Raw genomic sequence first — 18960 nt, 5'->3', positions numbered from 1 at the left:
CCCAATAGCCAACATATAGAAACAACCTAAATGTCTTTTGACAAATAAATGGATAAAAAATGTTGGCTCATGTGTGCACATGCATGCACGCAGGCACGCATACACACACACACAGGAATATTATTCAGCTATAAAATGGAAGAAATTCTGCCATTTGTGACAACATGGATGAATCTGGATGGCATTATTCTAAGTGAAATAAACCGGACAGAGAAAGACAAATACTCTATGCTATCACCTACATGTGGCATCTTAAAAAAAAAAAAAAGCTGATTTCTTAGTAATAGAAAATAAAATAGAATGGTGGTGCCAGGGACAGGAGGAAGGGAAAAATGAGGAGATATAGATTAAAGAGTATGAACTTTGAAACTTTCAGTTCAAAAAATAAGTTCTGAGAATCTAATGTACAGCATGGTGACTATAGTTAATAATATGGTATTGTATACTTGGAAGTTGCTGAGAGTAGATCTTAAGTGTTCTTACAACACACATCACAAAATGTTAATTGACAATGTGGAGTGATGGATGTGTTAATCATCTTGATCCTGGTAATTATTTCTCAATACATATATATATCAAATTATCACATTGTATGCTTTAAATATATATGATTCCATTTGTCAATTATTCCTCAATAAAATTCGAATAGAAACAAAATAAATACAATATATGTGCAAAAATATTAAAGCAGCTTATGTTATTTGATGTTTGTAGTGGGATGGGTTTACATAATCAGAGAGGCAAACAAATATTTATTTAAAGATTTTCATTATAGTATTCAAAATAGTGAGAAATAAGAAACTCTAAAGTCCCAAACATAGGGTATTAGTTTAATAAATAATGCAATATATGCATTATTTGTTAATTCTGCATAAAAATGTTCTGAAAAATATTTAGGAAACAGAAATGTTTACTCTAAAGGCTTAAAAGTGTTTAGAGCAGTACACAGAATTTTATGTGTTATGTATTATTCCAATCTTATATTTATAAAAATTATTGATTCTCAAAAAGTTTTGAAAAAGTAAAAGGAAATATAATAAAATTTTAACATCTGGAGTGAGTGGAGTTAGGAGTGTTATTTCTTTACATGCTATTTAATTTTAATATTTTAAAAATCATATGCATTATTTGAATAATCAGGAACAAATAATAAATGTTACAAACACTATTCAGTTATAATAACAACACTCAGAAAAACCTGGTTGGCCTTATTAATACAGCATATCAGGAGCTATTACATTGCAGGTGTTTTTGGTTATGTCAATGTCAATACCTCACTGTTATCATTCTTCCACTGTTTTTTTCTTTCTTCTGCTATCCTTCTACCCCCTATTTATTTGGTGGTCTTTTTTTTTTTGGCATTTAAAAATATATATAACTCATTTCTTCAATTGTGTTATTTTGACAATACATAAATTGTCATTTTCTTCTTCTCTTGACTTTGTTGCCTTTGTTTTAAGCTTTTCATTTATTCACTTTAGAGCATGTGTCTTTTTTTGTTTGTTTGTTTTTTGGGGGGGAGGATGTGGAAGACCTCTGGCTTCATATAGTAATTCAGAAATCTAAGAATAGAGAATATAAGCCCGAGCTATTTACTGTATACTTTATGTTTAAGTAATTCTAAGTTTTGTAACTAGGAGACATTTTGGATTCAACTAATTTATTCTTGTTTTTGTGTCTTGCATTCAAAAATGAATAAGTTTGGGTTTGGAGGGGCTAAGTAATTAATTAGCCTGGAGTCTGAGACTTTGTTAACTGCTAAGATGATTACTATTACAGTGTTCCTTTTATATAACATGCTCCTGGTCTTCCTTCATCTGCAACTTCCCTTCTTAACCAATAAAAATGGTGTTAATTTTTAGTTCCCTAATAGAAAACACGTTATGATGCCATGAAGTCTCTTTGCAAGATGAGAGGATTATCATTCAACAGGCAAAATCTGAAAACAGACATATGTAATATCAGAACCAAATGCTAGAATGTAGGTTATATTTAGCATCAGCAACAAATTTATTGATGCTGATTATTTTAAAGTCAAACAAATTATATAAGGGTTTCTACTGTGATTGTGTCTATTTGAATATGACAAAAACTGAACCCCTCCTTTTCCTACCCACCTCTCAAAGCTGCCCCATCTAGCCTGTTGAACAAGCCAGAAATCGGATATTCTTCCCCTCCCTCTCCTTCACCCTTTTTATCCAGTCCACCACAAGGCACTAACAGTGTTAACTCCCAGTGATCTCTTGAATCCACTCACTTCTCTGCCTCCACCATCACTGCCCATCCTCCCACCAGTTCCAGCCATGTCATCTCCTAGGGGCTCCTGCAGAACCTCCAGACATCCACCTTCACACCCAAGATGGTTTTTGGGAAATGCAGATCCCATCACTAGACTCTCCTGCCAACAAATTCAGTGGCTTCCTTTGCTCTAAGGGTAAGGGGAAAATATTTAACATGGTCCTCAAGGCCTGCTCTGTTCATTTTTGTCTCATTCTGTCCTTGCTCTTGCCAGCGTTCAGGTTTCCAGTCCCTGGTACTCACTGTGTCCCCCTCGCCTCCGGGGTTGGGCATATGTTGTTTTCTCTCCCCAGGGTACATTTTCCACACCCTTTTCCTCTAAGGGACTCCTACTCAGTCTTCAGATCTTTGTGTAATCTTTGCTTCCATCCTGCCATGGGAAAAAATATCACTATTATATGCTGTTATAGTTCTTTGCCCCTTGCCTTCCCAGTGGGCTCACTATTGCCATTTTCCATGTATTTGTGAGCTAATTTGATTAATGTCTTGTTTCTATTCAACTGCAGGCCCTAGTTTTGCTCCTAGCATATGGAAGATGCTCAGTAACCTTTGGTGGAATGAATAAATCAATGAATGTATATCTAGTATGCCACAAGAAGTACATTTATATTAGCCACATTTGCTTCTCCTGTTGCTTCATTTTTAGGAAGGGGTGACTTCCATATAAGCAGATATTTATCCTTTAACTTCAGGGAGAAAATCACACAACCATGTGGTCTCTTGAATCCCAAGATATGCACTATCCAAGCTCAGTTGGGTACTGAGTGACATTTAGCGATCCTTAGCACACGCTTGTGCAGCATCCTCTCCTGTTCCCCACAGCTGCTCATCCACCTTGTTCTCTTTAGCTTGACAACTATGCCCACATGGCTTTCATCATTTTCAGCTGCAGGTATCTCCCTGGAGAAAAGTGACTCTATCAAGTTTTAAATCCCTCCCTAGACACACATATGCACTTGTTCCTCTCTTTATGTCCTTCCTTCCTGTCCAGTGCTAGTCTGTGCACTTGTGTTCTAAAGCCCACACCCTCTCATTCCCTGAGGGCCTCCCTGGATCAATTTATTAGTCTTCTTCTATTATTTTCATCTCCTCTTCCACTGGCTTTAATCCTCCAATATACACATTTTATAAATGCAGATGTCACAAACAAAACGTAATACATAAATATATCATAACAAAACCAGAAACTCCTTTTTGTAAAATGTGAGAAAATTAGATGCACCTTATTGTAAAAGTCTGAACATTTGAATTTTGCTAAGAGCATCTACACCAGTAGTGCCAGTAATATTTTCTCTCCTTAACCCTCCAGCTTCTCTTCCCCACTCTGTATTCTTAGCCATTACCTTTATTTACTATTTCACAAAGAAAAATAGAAGCCAACAAAAGAAAACTTAGAGAAATTCTGCACTGTTGACCTATCAGTCTATATACTCTGCCTACTTCCCAGTAAAGAACTTCCCTGCTCCTATTTAAGGCCAGTGCCCCTAACTTGTGCAAAAGATCCTATCTTTGCTTTCTTCAAGGACATAATTATTTTCTGAATAATCAATTTTTTTCATTTTTTGTTTATTCATATATTTGGTAGTATCTCCCATCTTAAAGAAAACAACAGTAAACTCTCTTAATTGCCTGGAACTAGCTCTTGCTGAGGGCATTGCTGACCTATGCATTGCTAAATTCAATGTTCACTTCTCAGCCATTCACACCATTGAATTATGAGTAGCATTTGACAGAGTTGATCACTTCCTCCTCCTTAAAAATATCTTCTTCACTTTCTTTCCAACACACTGCTTTTTGAGTTTCTCTCTTACCTCTATTCATAGACTCCAGTGTGGATTCCTTCTCATCCCCCCAAACTCTCAATACCGTGGTGCCCTGTGGCTCCATTCGTGTATTTCTTTTCTTTACCACCTACCCTTGCACTAGTTGGCCTCATTTGGCACTCTGGCTAAGGATAGCATCTGTATGCCAGTGACTTCTAATTTTACATCTCCCCTGAAGTTCAGGTTTGGGCATTCTATGACATACATAATTAGTAACTACACTTGGATGTCTAAGAGCAATCCCAAACTGTATATAGTAGAAGCCAAATCCTTGATTCCAGACCTCCCTTCTTAAACCTGTTTCTCCTCCAGTACTCATTTTTGCAAAAAGCAATTCCGTTCTTCTCGTTGTTCAGGCCTAAAGCCTTAGAGCTTTTCTTGACTATTTTTTTTTTTTTATCACATCTCACATATGTTCCATCAATAAATCTTTTGAGCTAAATCTTTAAAACATATTGACAATCTGACCACTCTGGCCACTTTCACTATTACTACCCATCATCTGAATTATTATAATAACTTCATAAGTGGTCTCCTGCTTTTGCGCTTTCTCTCCTCACCCCAACACACACACACACACACACACACACACACACACACACACACACACACACACACACCAGCTAATCTTCACAAAGCAACCAGACGTATTTTTGAAATACTTATAAATATTACTGATACAAAGATGTATGCAGCACAATTTGCAGGTAATAATAACATACACACAGAATTCTTTTGATTTTTTCCAAAACCTATAATGCTTAGTATTTCCACACTGGTAAAACAAGTTAGTTGTCAAAGTACAGGTAAGTTATAGTAGTGATAAAGGTGATAGAGTCATTTAGTGTGATGTCTTATGGTACTGGGAGTTCACAAATTACAGGCCACAGACCAATTTCATCAGAATCACTTTAGGGGCCTAAGAAAAAGGTAGGTTCCTGTGACCCACTCCAGACTACTGAGCCAGAATCTCTAGGGTTTAGGAACTAAGAATGTATTTATTTATTAAAGTATACAGAGTTTAAAAACCACAGCCCCATACCATGCCCCAATGACTGTTATCTCACCTTTATTTGAAATACTATAGTGACAAGCAACTTGATCAGAGAGATCTTTTTATTTTATTTTTATTTTTTTTTAATTTTTTGAATGTTTATTTATTTTTGAGAGAGAGACAGAATGTGAGTGGGTGAGGGGCAGAGAGAAAGGGAGACAAGAGAATTTGAAGAAGGCTCCAGGCTCCGAGCTGCCCACACAGAGCCCAATGTGGGGCTCGAACTCACAAACTATGAGATCATGACCTGAGCTGAAGTGGGACAATTAACCGACTGAGCCACCGAGGCGCCTCAACCAGAGAGATCTTCTTAAAACATAAGTTAGATACTGTCACGCCTATACTGCAACCCTCTCAAATGGGTTTCTGTAAAGTAAAAGCCTAAGTTCTGACTTTAGATGCTTTAGGTCCCTGCTACTTCTCTGGTCTCATTTCCTTACACTTTCCCCCTCCTCCATTCTGTTCCAGCCACACTAGTCTGTTTGCTGTATCTTGAACACCCAGAGCACAGCCTTGGCTAAGGGCCTTTGTACTTGCTGATTTCCTTTCCCTGGAACACTCTTCCTCCAGATAACTTCATGTCTTTACCTTTATTCTGCTATTTTTTTCAAATGTCAGTTCATCAGTGATGCCTTCATGACCAACAGATAGAAAACAGCCTCCCTCCCACTCTACCCTCAGGGTACCCTGATTTCTCTTTTGCTGCTTTATTTTTCTTTGCAGTATAGTGTTTGTCCTCAGCTGTTCTCCTCTAGAAAGATTTAATTTTTTCTTTTTTAAAATGTTTATTTATTTCTTTTGAGGGAGAGAGAGAGCATGAGAAGGGAAGGGACAGAGAGAAAGAGGGAGACAGAGAATTGCAAGCAGGCTCCGTGCCATCAGCACAGAGTCCAATGTGGGGCTTGAACTCATGAACTGTGAGACCATGACCTGAGCTGAAATCAAGAGTCAGATGCTCAATGACTGAGCCACCCAGGCACCCCAGATTCACTTTTCTAAAAAAAAGAAAAAACAAGACTCACTTCTACTTGCTACTTGATGAGTACCTTCTTATCCTTAAACTACTCCAGGTCAAATCCTGAAATTTGGAAATTCCCTTGTGTACCCACACCCTTCCATCTGTTTGCTAATCATGCCTTTTCATAGTTCTTGTGGTGATGCCTCCTATTTCCACATTACGTTTCCCCTCTTGGTTGGACTTAGCTACTTGACTGACTCCCACATATAACCCCACTCTTGCGTGCACCGCTCCCTCACTATTTGTTTTCCCAGTGCAGGGCTCATGAACATTCCTATAAGAAGGCCCAGTGCTAATTGTGCCCAGTGGCTCTCTGCTTGCTAATCAGTGTTTGCCTTGAGGCCACCCTTCTCAGTGCTGGCCAGTTCATCTTCCTGTCTTTCTGTAGTATCCTTTTCTTACATCCTTTTCTTCTCAAGCCTTCCCACTCCCCTTAAGGATCTAGTTCTACTAGGGGTGCCTGTGTGGCTCATTCAGTTAAGTGTCCCACTATTGATTTCGGTTCAGGTCATGATCTCACCATTCATGAGATGGGAGCCTTGTGTCGGGCTCTGTGCTGACAATACACAACCTGCTTGGGATTTTCTCTCTCCCTCTCTCTGACCCTCCCTCACTCTCTAGCTTTTTCCTCTCGAAATAAATAAACTTTTAAAAAAAGGATATAGTTCTACTCCACTGTTTATGAAAAGGTCCCTTCTGCTTTACCTCATGGGTGGATAAAGATCACCAATTCCTTGATTTATTTGTTCTACACAAAATAAGATAACAAACACTGAACAAAAACAACAACAGAAATCTCTGGATACTTGCTGCTCTCTGTTGACTCATACCTCAGCAGAAGTCGTTTGCTGTGGTGCCTGGGTGGCTCAGTCAGTTAAGCATCTGACTCTTGATGAAAGCTCAGGTCACGATCTCACAAAGCTCTGTGCTAACAACTTGGAGTTTGCTTGGGATTCTCTCTCCCTGTATCTCTGCCCCTTGCCTGCACACACACATGCACTCTTTATCTCAAAATAAATAAATAAACTTAAAAAAAAGAAGTCATTTCCTGTGATTTGTCTTTGATTATCTTGTCTTCTTTGTTTTATTCTACTCTCAATCACTTTCTTACCACACTGATTCCTCTTGACAACGTTTGGAAGGATGTTTTTCAAAATTAATAAATACACCAAACCAAAGACCAAAACCAAACAAAATTCCAATATGTTCTCTCTGGTATGGCCAAGAGGATTTTCCCAAACACAATGTGGCTGTGTATCAGCTTGCCCTTCCATGCACCTCATTTTACTTCTCAAGGCTTAGGATGCATGTGAAACTCTCACAGGATTGGTCTCCATGGCCTCTCTTTCCCCAGCTACCCTCCTTTGTTGATTCTACACCTTTGTCTTCCTCCTATGATAGTACAACTTCTTAAAAGAAAAAGTTCCGCTTCCTAACTAACCTCAATTCCCACCCCTTCCTTCCTCCTTCCTGCCTCCCTTTCTTCTTCAGCATTCCACAAAGCCTGCTCTCAGAAAGGTCACTAGCAATCCCAAAGAATGAGTCATTACCAAATCTAGCGGTCTGTGCTCTATTCTCACCATTCACCCTGGGGTTTGATGACACTGTCCAACTTTCTTCTTAAAATTTTTCTTTTCTGTTGATTTTCAAAGAATGAAGTACTTTTTGTGATTTCTCCTATCTCTGAGTTTACTCTATTTATGTCTTCTTTCTGGGTCATCTTTCTTTTTCTATCCCCTAAATATAGATTTTTTCTCAGTTTTCTCCTATGTACAGTTGACCCTTGAACCATGTGGCAGTTAGGGACACCAACCCCCGTGTGGTCAAAAATCCACATATAACTTTTGACTCCCCAAAAACTTAACTACTAAGAGCCTACTCTTGACTGGAAGCCTTACTAATAACATGAACACTCAACACACATTTACATGTTGTATGTATTATATACTGTATTCTTACAATAAAGTAATCTAGAGAAAATAAAATTTTATTAAGAAAACAAGGGTTCTAAATCCATGTTGTTTAAGGGTCAACTGTATTTTACTCTCTATACACATACCTGGATCTTTATTGCCTTTTTGCACTTCCAAAGACCTTTGTTCTAAAAAAAAGATTGCATTTGATCAAGTCAAGTCTGCCTTTGGTAGTTCTAGACAGCTTATTCCCTTTATTTCACTCCAAGACTCTTTGCAGAAGGAGCTGAAAATTAATAACATTTATATCATCTTTCATGGCTACCAGTGTGCATACTTACGCTAGATGCTTAGCATTGTTCAAATTGAATTAATGGATCCTGAGAAAGACAAAGTAATGGACTACTGAGAACCATCCTGTTTTGTGATCATAGGCGAGATCAGAGCTGAATTCTGGAATGGTTAATTTATTCTGAATAAATTAACAAAACTTAATCGTAGACCTTGGACAAATAAATCAGAATCATGTATCCAAAGATAAATCAAATGTACAGCCTATAGTCATCAGTCAAATTTCATTAGCATTTTACTTGCAAAAACTGTATATCATTTTTCTAATACATAGAGTAGAGCTCCATTATCACTTGATCAATCAACCAGTAAAATCACAAGGTTATTTTTTGTGTGTGTTTTTTTTTGCTTTTAATATTATTTTATCTTTCTGACTCTCTTAGTGCTGCTCATTAATCAAGAGTTGGGAGATATAAAAGAATACTATTATATCCTAGCTACTACAACTCTATGCCAGGCATGGGCAGAGCAATTCCATTTAATCTTCATAATGCAGAATGTAAGATATTATAATTTCCATTTTACAAATGAATAAAATGAGGCTAAAAAGGTTAGAATAACTCGCTCAAGGTGAAACAGCTAGAAAAGGCAGATCTCCAACACCATTGGGAGCTACCTGACTGCAATGCTCATGATAGAGTATGGTAGGAGTCAGAAACTTAGGGGATGAATCCTTCTTTGCAGAAGCATTCTGTTTGGTTGTCAGACTGTTTACAATGTATTTCCACTTAATTGGAATACGTTTGGCCTAGGACTCCAGGCCTCCTCCAGGACTCCTAGGACTCACTCACTGTTGTCAACTACTGATTCATACATTTGTGTTACTTGCCTGACACCTTTAATCATTGAACTCTCCCCTTCTATGATGAGGCATCCTCCCTGACCTTACTGAATTTATTTTATTTTTTAAAAAAAATTTTTTTTTTTATTTTTTTAAGTTTATTTATTTTTGAGACAGAGAGAGACAGAGCATGAACGGGGGAGGGTCAGAGAGAGAGGGAGACACAGAATCGGAAGCAGGCTCCAGGCTCTGAGCCATCAGCCCAGAGCCCGACGTGGGGCTTGAACTCACAGACCGCGAGATCGTGACCTGAGCCGAAGTCGGATGCTCAACCGACTGAGCCACCCAGGCGCCCCATTACTGAATTTATTTTAGTGTTGGGAAGGAAGGTTCAGAATAGAAACCAAGAAAAGATATGCAATATTACAATTGTAGTAGATGTTTAGAACTGTTTTAAGGTTCCCTGTAAGCGCAAGAAATATACAAATGAGCTGTGGCTCACATTTATCAAGCCATGTGCTGCAACCTGCACTGTTTTTCAATCATCATTTGATTTATGCTTCCCAATAACTCTCTGATGTGGGACTTTTATAACCCCCAATTTACCAGTGAGGCACCTGGGATCTGGAGAGATTGGGTCACTTCCCAAGGCCACACAGCGGGTAACTGATAGAGGTAGGGCTCCAATACAGGCCACTGAATTCCAAATCCAAAATGCTTAGCCACTCTTCCATACTGCTTCTGGTTTAACTCATTATGGTGAAAATATGCCTGTGGGGGACTTCTAGGAGGATTTTTTAAAATTACATTTTCTTGATGTGTAATATACATACAGAAAGATACCACCTATCAGAAGTATGTACCACAGTGAATTTTCACAAATGACCATACCCGGATGATCAGGACCCAGGTCAAGGAACCACCTGAATTCCCCACTTGTTCCCACTCTCAAGGCTAAACACTATCCTGATGTTTAATAGCATAAAGAAGTGGTGCCTGTTTTTTCTGATAAATGGACTCATACAATATGCCTTCTTTTATGTTTGACTTCTCTCATTTATTATGTTTGTGAAATTCATCCATATTGTGTGTCCTTGTAGATCATTTCTTTTATTGTGTTATAATTTAATGGAATTTTATTATTGGATTTGTTTTTGTATTAAATAAAGATACTGCTGATTTTTCTCCCTGACAAGAAACAAAATGATATTCAACCAGAGATTCCCAAAATACTATCATTTAAATAGATGCAAGAAAGTATTAAAAGGTGTAGGCAGACCATGCCAAGATAGTGCCCATATGTAAATTTATAGCAGTTTTGATGGGGGAATGCCATGTTCTATTTTGGAAAACTGGAAGTTAACATTTAATTTTCATAACCTGCTATGCATACTTATTGTACTTAAGAGGAATTGTTTATTCATGTATTTTTTGAAAGAGGCTTTGTATTCTGACTGAGTCATATATAATAGGATGCAAAATACCCAAAGCAAAATTAATTATAAATATTTAAATATTAAAGTAAATCTCACATCCATGTTTTAAAATAAATTCTTTAAAAATAGGAATGATAAATACGAGTGAGTGATATGTTTTTGTTTTAATTTTTTAGATTGTATAATCATTTAAATTATTTTGCATTTTCCTAATTCAAAAGTTTCCTTAAATAGTCCTTAAACTATCCAAATATGAATCTAGAGTAAATGAAAGCCATATTTCATCAACAATGAGATTTTTTTTTCTTTTGTTAATATGCTCTGTCCTCTAGATGTGTCTGTGACTGTAGCCTTCCACCCCTCCACACAGAGGTCTATTTTAAACCAAAACAATAGAAACGAATAGATCTTCGGGTTGTAGACATTTTTTAGCAACAAGTCATTGAGGCACAGAAAATGCATAGCACACATTAATTCTCATTTTCAAGTAGTATCTCCACCGATTGCCCTGTTTTTAATCTCTGGTGCACGCCCATGACCCCACATGAACCTCTCTCCTAGTTCTGACCTGCAGCTCTGTTCTAGTTCCTGGTTTCCAGAGAGCACGTAGGCCAGGGTTGCTCCGACATTGCTTCGGTCTTGCTTTGCTTGTTCTGGGTCAGATCCTCCACCACAGTTCTGGCCTTCTCTGCCTGACCCTGGTACTTTGAACATGATGTTGAACCTCCTGGCTGTATCAGCCCTCTTCTTGTCCACAGTTTGAAGGCAGCTGATTGGTTGACAGCCTAGGAATTTGGTTTCCTTCAGAGATGACACAGGATGTTTGTTCTGCTTTCTTGTCACACTAGAGCAGTCATTCTCAACCCCAGCTTGTGATTATAATCACATAGGATGTTTTTTAAACGTTCTGAAGCCCAATCCCAGATATTCTGAATTAATTGATACAGGGTGTGGACTGGATATTGGGATGTTTTTCTTTTAGAGAGAGAGATAGCTCCTTGGTAGGAGAGAGAGAGAGGGAGGGAGGGAGGGAGAGAGAGAGAGAGAGAGAGGAGAATCCCAAGCAGGCTGCACACTGTCAGCTCTGGGCCCAATGCAGGACTCAATCCCATGACCCTGGGATCAACAGTCAGAGGCTCAACTGACTGAGCCACCTAGGTGCCCCCAGATATTGAGATTTTTAAAATGTATGTAGCTGTCAAAGTCAAACAAGTTGGACACTAAAGTAAGGTCAGATTTTATTCAGTAATATACTATTGCAATAGTATATTCCTGCTGTGACAAAGCCTTTGGGGCAGTATTACCCTGTCTTCTTTTTGCTTGGTTTCTTTTTCCTCTCCATGTCTATAAATTTTTTTGCCCAATTCTGATGAAGAATGCACTTGCCTTGTCACCTAAGTTTCTAATCCTGTTACCTATTGGATTTTCCTCCCACTACCTTGTTCCACTTTAGGATTGCACTTTATTCTTCATACTTGGATCCTCCCAAGGAGCAACCATTCCCTGCTGTCACCATAGACCAAACCCTGATCCCATACTTGTGGCTCTTTGTGAGCACTGGCCTCCAGCAATTTGCCTATATCTCTTCTATACCTTGTTTGACTCGCTTCACTTCTCCTAGGTTCTTCCCTCTTACACTGAACTTTCTTTCTATACTATGTTTTAATGACATGGGGAGGCCTTACAGTCCACTGTAGAACAGTGAAAGTAGAGCTTCTCATTGAGGCTTCTATAGGACTATTGGGGTTATCTTCTGGTCACCTTTCCTCCTAATGTTTCACTCTACATTGCCAGAGTTCTTAACAACATCAATTAATTCATTAATTAATAAACATTCATTGAATGTCTGATGAGTATATTCTTAGTTTTATAAAGTAATCAAAAGTTGATAGTTATTACAACATTTTCACCTAGAAGCGAAGAAGTCCATCATGGATAAACATCTTTTCTGAGCCAATTGGCCTACTACCAATTAAAAAATACAACAGAAGTGGTCCTCAATATCCTTGGTACTATCAAAACATATTCTAGAATCTGGACTGCTTAGGCAGGGCAAAGGTTAATAGTAGTACAAAAAGAATATAACCTTTTTGTTATTGAGTGTAGATCATTTGGCAGGTGTTGTTTCTGCCCTTAAAAATATAGTTGAGTGGGGAACCTGGGTGACTCAGTTAAACATCCAACTCTTGATTTTGGCTCAGGTCATGATCTGATGGTCATGAGATTAAACCCCACGTTGGGTTCCAAGCTGGGAGTCTGCTTAAAATTCTCTCCCTCCCACTCCATCTGCCCTTCCCTCACTTGTGTGTATGCTCTCTCTCTCTCTCTCTCTCTCTCTCTCTGTATCTCTCTCTCTCAAAAAAAAACACATTATATGTATACTGTTGAGTGTGATATGCCTGCACATAAAAAAATAATAAGAGAATATATGACACACGCACACATATATGAGAGAGGGAGATAACAGGTAATGTAGAAACACAGAATCCCACAAAAAGTAACTTAGGTGAGGAGTGAGGTATTTAGAAAGTCTTATTGGGGCACCCGGATGGCTCAGTCGGTTAAGCGTCCGCCTTTGGCTCAGGTCATGATCTCATGGTTTGTGGGTTACAGCCCTGCATCGGGCTCTGTTCTGACAGCTCAGAGCCTGGAGCCTGCTTTGGATTCTGTGTCTCCCTCTCTGTCTGCTCCTTCCCCACAAATGCTCTCTCTCTCAAAAATAAATAAACATTTAAAAAAATAAAAGTATTATTGAGGAGGCACCATTTAAACTGAGCCATGAAGAGTGTGTAGAATTTTAGCAGGTGTGAAAGTGTGGCATAGACATTCTAGACATGGAACACCAAGTTTAAGGTCAAAGGACAATAGAAAGACTGATGGAGGAATTTCAATGAACTAAAATATTGACATGAGTGGCTTGAGAGAAATGTGTACTCAGTACATAACATAGAGTAGGTGTCCCATAAAAGGCTGTCAAATGAATTGAATTGACTGGGAGGAAAGATTCCTTAAGGAATTCACTAGGTGGCACTCTTTCTTCTTTGGCAGCATCTTTATGGTAAGTGGCAGAATATTTGGCATTATTGCTGACTTTTTGTGTTTGCTCCAGGTATATTATGTAAATAGATATAACCTGAGGCAAGGTAGCATTTTTGTCTCTGTGGATGACTCACAGAATGCTAGGAATGAGGATTTTCAAGTAACATGGAAAACACTAACAGAATAATTGAGATTCTTAATGTGTGTGTGTTATGGTCTGGAATTCTTTTTGCCTTGATAAATTTTTGTCTCTATGCAAAAAACTCCATTTCAGTTCTTTACTTAAAGACTTCTACTCCTGGGGAATTATTGTAAAAATTTTTTTGTGTACTTTTCATTTGTTTGAAACTCAGCTACTGAATCTGTTAGAATTAAAATGTATATCAACTTCCATTTTGGAAACAGGAATATTAAAATATAAGTTACTATAATCACAAAGTCATACAGTAAATAATATAATAGAAAAGGATTTTGAAAATACTTGGCTAATAACTTATAGTCACAATCAATTTGATGTGTTCTAGAAATAGCTGAAATATATAAAATCCATAAATAAAATTACACATATACTGGGTTACATGTTAATTTTGAAATATACAACTTCTCAAATCAATTCATCAGGCATTAGTTTTGCCATTGATTTTGACATCCTTGGGGAAAGATTGGCAGGTATTTTAATAACATATGCAGTGAAGTGACAACTTAAATCCAAATTCTCTGAAATAATTACACTTCTAATTATCTCTATTAGTACTACTGAGCACATTTTGTTGTTGCTTCTTAACGAAACAAGAAACATTGTCCTTATGTGCCCTTTTCGGGTCCTTCACTTACTTAAATTTTAACATAATATTCAGGAAAAATATTTTTAATTATGTATAATAGAAGTTTTCATTTCAGTAAGGTCATGTTTTTATGGAATTCTGATAAGAAAGTGGCAACAAATCTTCTTCATAAGATTCACAGATGAATTTTCAAAGATTCTCCTTATTGAGGATTAAAAAACAAACTTGTGGGGGTAGGAAGGACAAAGATAAAAAACAAAATAAGCAAGTAAACAAAACATAAAGAATAAGTCTATGAGTAGTATTTCTATGTATTAGGTGCAGGGTTATGCATATGGTTATGGTAAATTCATTACATGGAGTGTAGTAAGCATTGGTGAAAGAACAAAATAAAGTATGTAAAATTTCCCCCCTATCTCTTTATTGTTTACATCTAGAACAGATGTTAAAGATTGATTGCTAACTTGTCTGGAAATACCCTTAAGATGATGTACTGATAACTATTCTGAAAAGTAGTTTTTCTTCATATTTGGGCTAACTTCCTCACTTCTGACATACAGCCTCTCAATGCATCTCCCTCATGATCCCCAATAGATGTATGCTAAGACGTATTCTCTTCTTGATGCCTGGAATGTTGTCCATGATTTCCTAGTGAATTCTTCTTCAAGGCTCAAGTTGAATATTGACTTCTTTTAAAATGTCCTAAAAATCAGCTCCAGCTTCCCCTTTCTGCTCCCATACCACCAAAGTGGATACCTTGTAGTGCCAGCAGATGCTAATGCTCATCAAGCTTCTCTCCTTCTACCTCAGTACCCACTAAAGTATTTCCTAGCTTCTTGCAGTTGAGGGAGACTATTTCGATTTGCTGGCCAATAGTATATGGATGGAGGAGTAAATGATACTTCCATGTTTGCTGCATGAAATGCTCTCACCCACAATGCTTCACTCTCTTGCCCTTTTGACCCTGGAGATCATTTATTGAAGATCATGGTGTCACAACATGGGAGAGGCCTGTCCTCATGTCCACTTGACCTCATTTGAGCCGGAAAACTCACGTTCTCTCCTATGTCTTTCATCTAATCAATTTTAAGTACTATTCATTCTATCTCCTAAATCTCTCTCTGTACATTGATTTTCTCCCATCTTGATAGCTATCACCCAGTCTACACTACCAGCCTCTCTCCCTGGACCAGTGAAGTCACCACTGTACCAGTGCCTCAGCATTCAAAGTAGTCTTGGCCCATCCTGATTCAAAATGATGAAATTCCAGAATTGAAAATCTGATCTATTTAAAACTCTTCAGTAATTTCCCTCTCCCCTTAGGGGAAAGCTCAACATTTTGCTGGCCTCCCGTGGCCTGTTCCTGCATACGTCTCCAGTCTGCCCCTCTTCCTGCTCTCAGTGTAGGCTGGGATGATAAACTTTTCTTAGCTCTTGCTACCTGCCAACTCTATTTAGCCTCTAGGCCTCTGCACTTGCCAATTTCTTTACTCCAGATCTGGCGAAAGCCTAGTAATTCTTCAGATAAAACCTTAAAGATAATTTCTTCAGGGATGGCTGCCTCCCTGGTCTCCTAGACTATGTCTGTCCCCAACATGTTTCTTATGTTAAGTTTATATCTTTTTTTTTTTACATTTATTTATTTTTGAGAAACAGAGTGAGACAAAGTGTGAGTGGGGGAGGGGCAGAGAGAGAAGGAGACACAGAATCCGAAGCAGTCTCCAGGCTCTGAGCAAGTGGTCAGCACAGAGCCTGATGCGGGGCTCGAACCCACAAACTGTGAGATCATGACCTGAGCCGAAGTCGGACGCTCAATCAACTGAGCCACCCAGGCTCCCCAAGTTTATATCTTTAGTATCTATACTCTCCACTATTATTCCCAGAGTTTTGTACAGTGCCTAACACCTTTGAAAAATAAAGGTTAATTAAATGAATTATTTTAATTATCAGACAGTAACAGAAACATTATCTTCATGTATCTTTCTTCCACTATATTTTGAAGTCTTAGAAATCATAGGCCAGGATTTCCATTGCTAACATGGTGCATGGTATGGATTTGGTGTCTAAATGCATTGGGTGAATGAATGAATGAATGAATGCATTAGGAAGAATGGTGCCTATGCTTAGTCCTTTTACTAAGAGCTGAAATATGACAGTTAAGTGTGATCAGGATTCTGATGGTACAAGCACAGAGGATCTTGATAGCTATAATCTCTGTGTGGGCATGAATGCACATCTTCTCTAGAGCTCTAAGCATCACATATATACAACAGGAACATAAACCACGTATATATGAGTATTCATGGGCTGGGTTTATTTCTACTCCTTTGAAAAAAGATACTGGTGGAGAAAGCAGGAGTGAAGAGAAAGCCAGAACTGGCTGGGTAAGTGGAGAGCCCAGAATAAAGTGTGAGGAGGGAAGGTTTAGGACAGATATGAGATAACAGACAAGTGCAGGAAGAATGTGGGTAGAAGAGGGAATTTTAAGAAGTTGTGGATTACACATTCACATTCATTGAGGAACATGAATAATGGTTTTAATAAATATTTAATTATTTTAGTTGTTAGACTGTTTCTTTAAACACAACTCCATACTGACACAGGGCCACATAGAACCAAGAGATTTATTTAGGAAAGAAAAAAAAAGTCCTTTTTGTTGATACTCTCATGTAGCTATCTCATTTGATCTGCAAGGAAATCTCATGAGTAGTTTGGATAAGTATTATTATAACCATTTTACACATACACTGAGATTTTGAGTAGTTAGAGGTCTAACCAAATTCACAGCTAGTAAGTGAAAAGATGAGACATCAGCCAGATCCTCCAACATTAGTCCCACACACCACATGCTCCCTAATACCCTGCCATGTTACTGCTGAAAAAAAAGCAGACAGAATGTTTTAGTCATTATTTTATAATTAATCTTTTAAAAACAAAAAAATGGATAACACTAAAGAAATGATTAAGAAAATAATCTTATTAAGTTTTTACGGGACAACAATAAATAAATAAATCTTGTCTTTATATACATTCGATATCAAGTTTATGTGCTTATTTGCCAACAGAGGAACCTATATTTAAGTATGTTTCCTATAATAGGCGACAACATTAACTGACTAATTTTTGATTGATTGATTGATTCATTCATTCATTCATTCATTCAACAAACATTTTTGAGAATCTATTGATTCTAGCCAGGAGCCTGTAAGGTAAATAATGCACAGTGCCTGTCTGTTCTCAAGGAGTTCACTCACAGTGGGCAAGAATATGTATTAATAGAAAATGAGAAGACAATGAAATTAACTTCACTGATAGAAAATAGACACAGTATTATGAGAGCACCAAAATAATAATAAAATAATGTAGTCAGTAGGTAGGATTAAGAAAGGCTTTCTAGAACTTGACCTGAACTGAGTCTTATAGGTTGAGCAAGCATTTCAGAAGTGGAGCCAATATAGCTGTAGACTGTAAATGGAGAGGCAGGACACTTTGTGTGTGTGTGTGTGTGTGTGTGTGTGTGTGTGTGTGTGTGTGTGTGTGTTTTATATGACTATAATCAAGCACATGTCTTGTGGAAGCATAATTACATGGTAAGAAGTGAAAACAAATATGACCAAGAATGAAGGGTCAAAGTGTTCAGATTGTATGGTACAGATACACAATGAAGCACTCATTCAAGAGAATCTGCACTCAGATAGGTGACCCTAGGGAATGGGTGAAGAATGGGCAGAAGACCAGAGGTATTTTATTTCATTATCTTTAGGCCAATGTATCCTAGGAAGCAAAGACCAATCTAATTTGTATATTCATGAATGAAGCAATGGCAAAACAAATGAAAAAGAATAACAAACTGCAAGAATAGAACACAATTAAATTTTCTTATGTTATAAAACTATAAAGTTTTGTTTACATAAATAGTGTCTGAAGATTTTGAGACTTCAGATTTTTGACACACATTTCAAGTTCCCAGAGTAGGGGTGAGGAAGCCATCAAATGGTGAAAGAAAAAATTCAACAATAAAATCACTATAAAGAGAAATTAACTGCCCAATACAGAAAAAGGGTTTTAAAAAAGGTGTTTCTAAAAATAAACAGCAAAGAGGAATTCACCAAAAAGATGCTGAGAACCCATGATAGGAGGCAGTGAGTGATCAAGGCTAACAGATGGGAGTACACTAAGTTTACGTAGCATCTGGACATTGGACCACATGATCAAAGGCTTTTATTTGACCAGATTTCTGTTCATGAAAGAGAGTCCTACAATCTCCAAACAATAAAGGATGAAGAATCCAGCCACTGCCTTAAAACCAGAGGATCAAAGCGGTTAATATTCTGGACAAAGATCTATTTTTCTTATATTTCTCATGCATAAAATGATGGATGTAGATACACCTTGGATTTAAAATCATACAAGGAAATCATACTACTATATTTGGGATGGCAATTTGTTTTCTATTGATCAG

General features: G+C 37.6%; 1 long non-coding RNA gene across 1 annotated transcript in view; it reads right to left on the bottom strand.

Annotated features, from left to right (window-relative positions):
• LOC109248215 (uncharacterized) overlaps positions 1-18960 on the bottom strand; it is a 96016-nt gene that overhangs the window by 63832 nt on the left and 13224 nt on the right. The window contains exon 2 of the long non-coding RNA XR_002071958.2: positions 2542-2668. This is a non-coding gene — a long non-coding RNA (uncharacterized LOC109248215). The remainder of the gene's footprint in view (positions 1-2541; positions 2669-18960) is intronic.

Source organism: Panthera pardus, unplaced genomic scaffold (genome assembly GCF_024362965.1).
Source record: "Panthera pardus isolate Hobbes unplaced genomic scaffold, ASM2436296v1 HiC_scaffold_17, whole genome shotgun sequence".
In the NCBI taxonomy this organism is placed as follows: domain Eukaryota; kingdom Metazoa; phylum Chordata; class Mammalia; order Carnivora; family Felidae; genus Panthera; species Panthera pardus.
The sequence above is the reverse complement of the archived record's forward strand: the minus strand, read 5'-3'. Positions and strand labels throughout refer to the sequence as shown.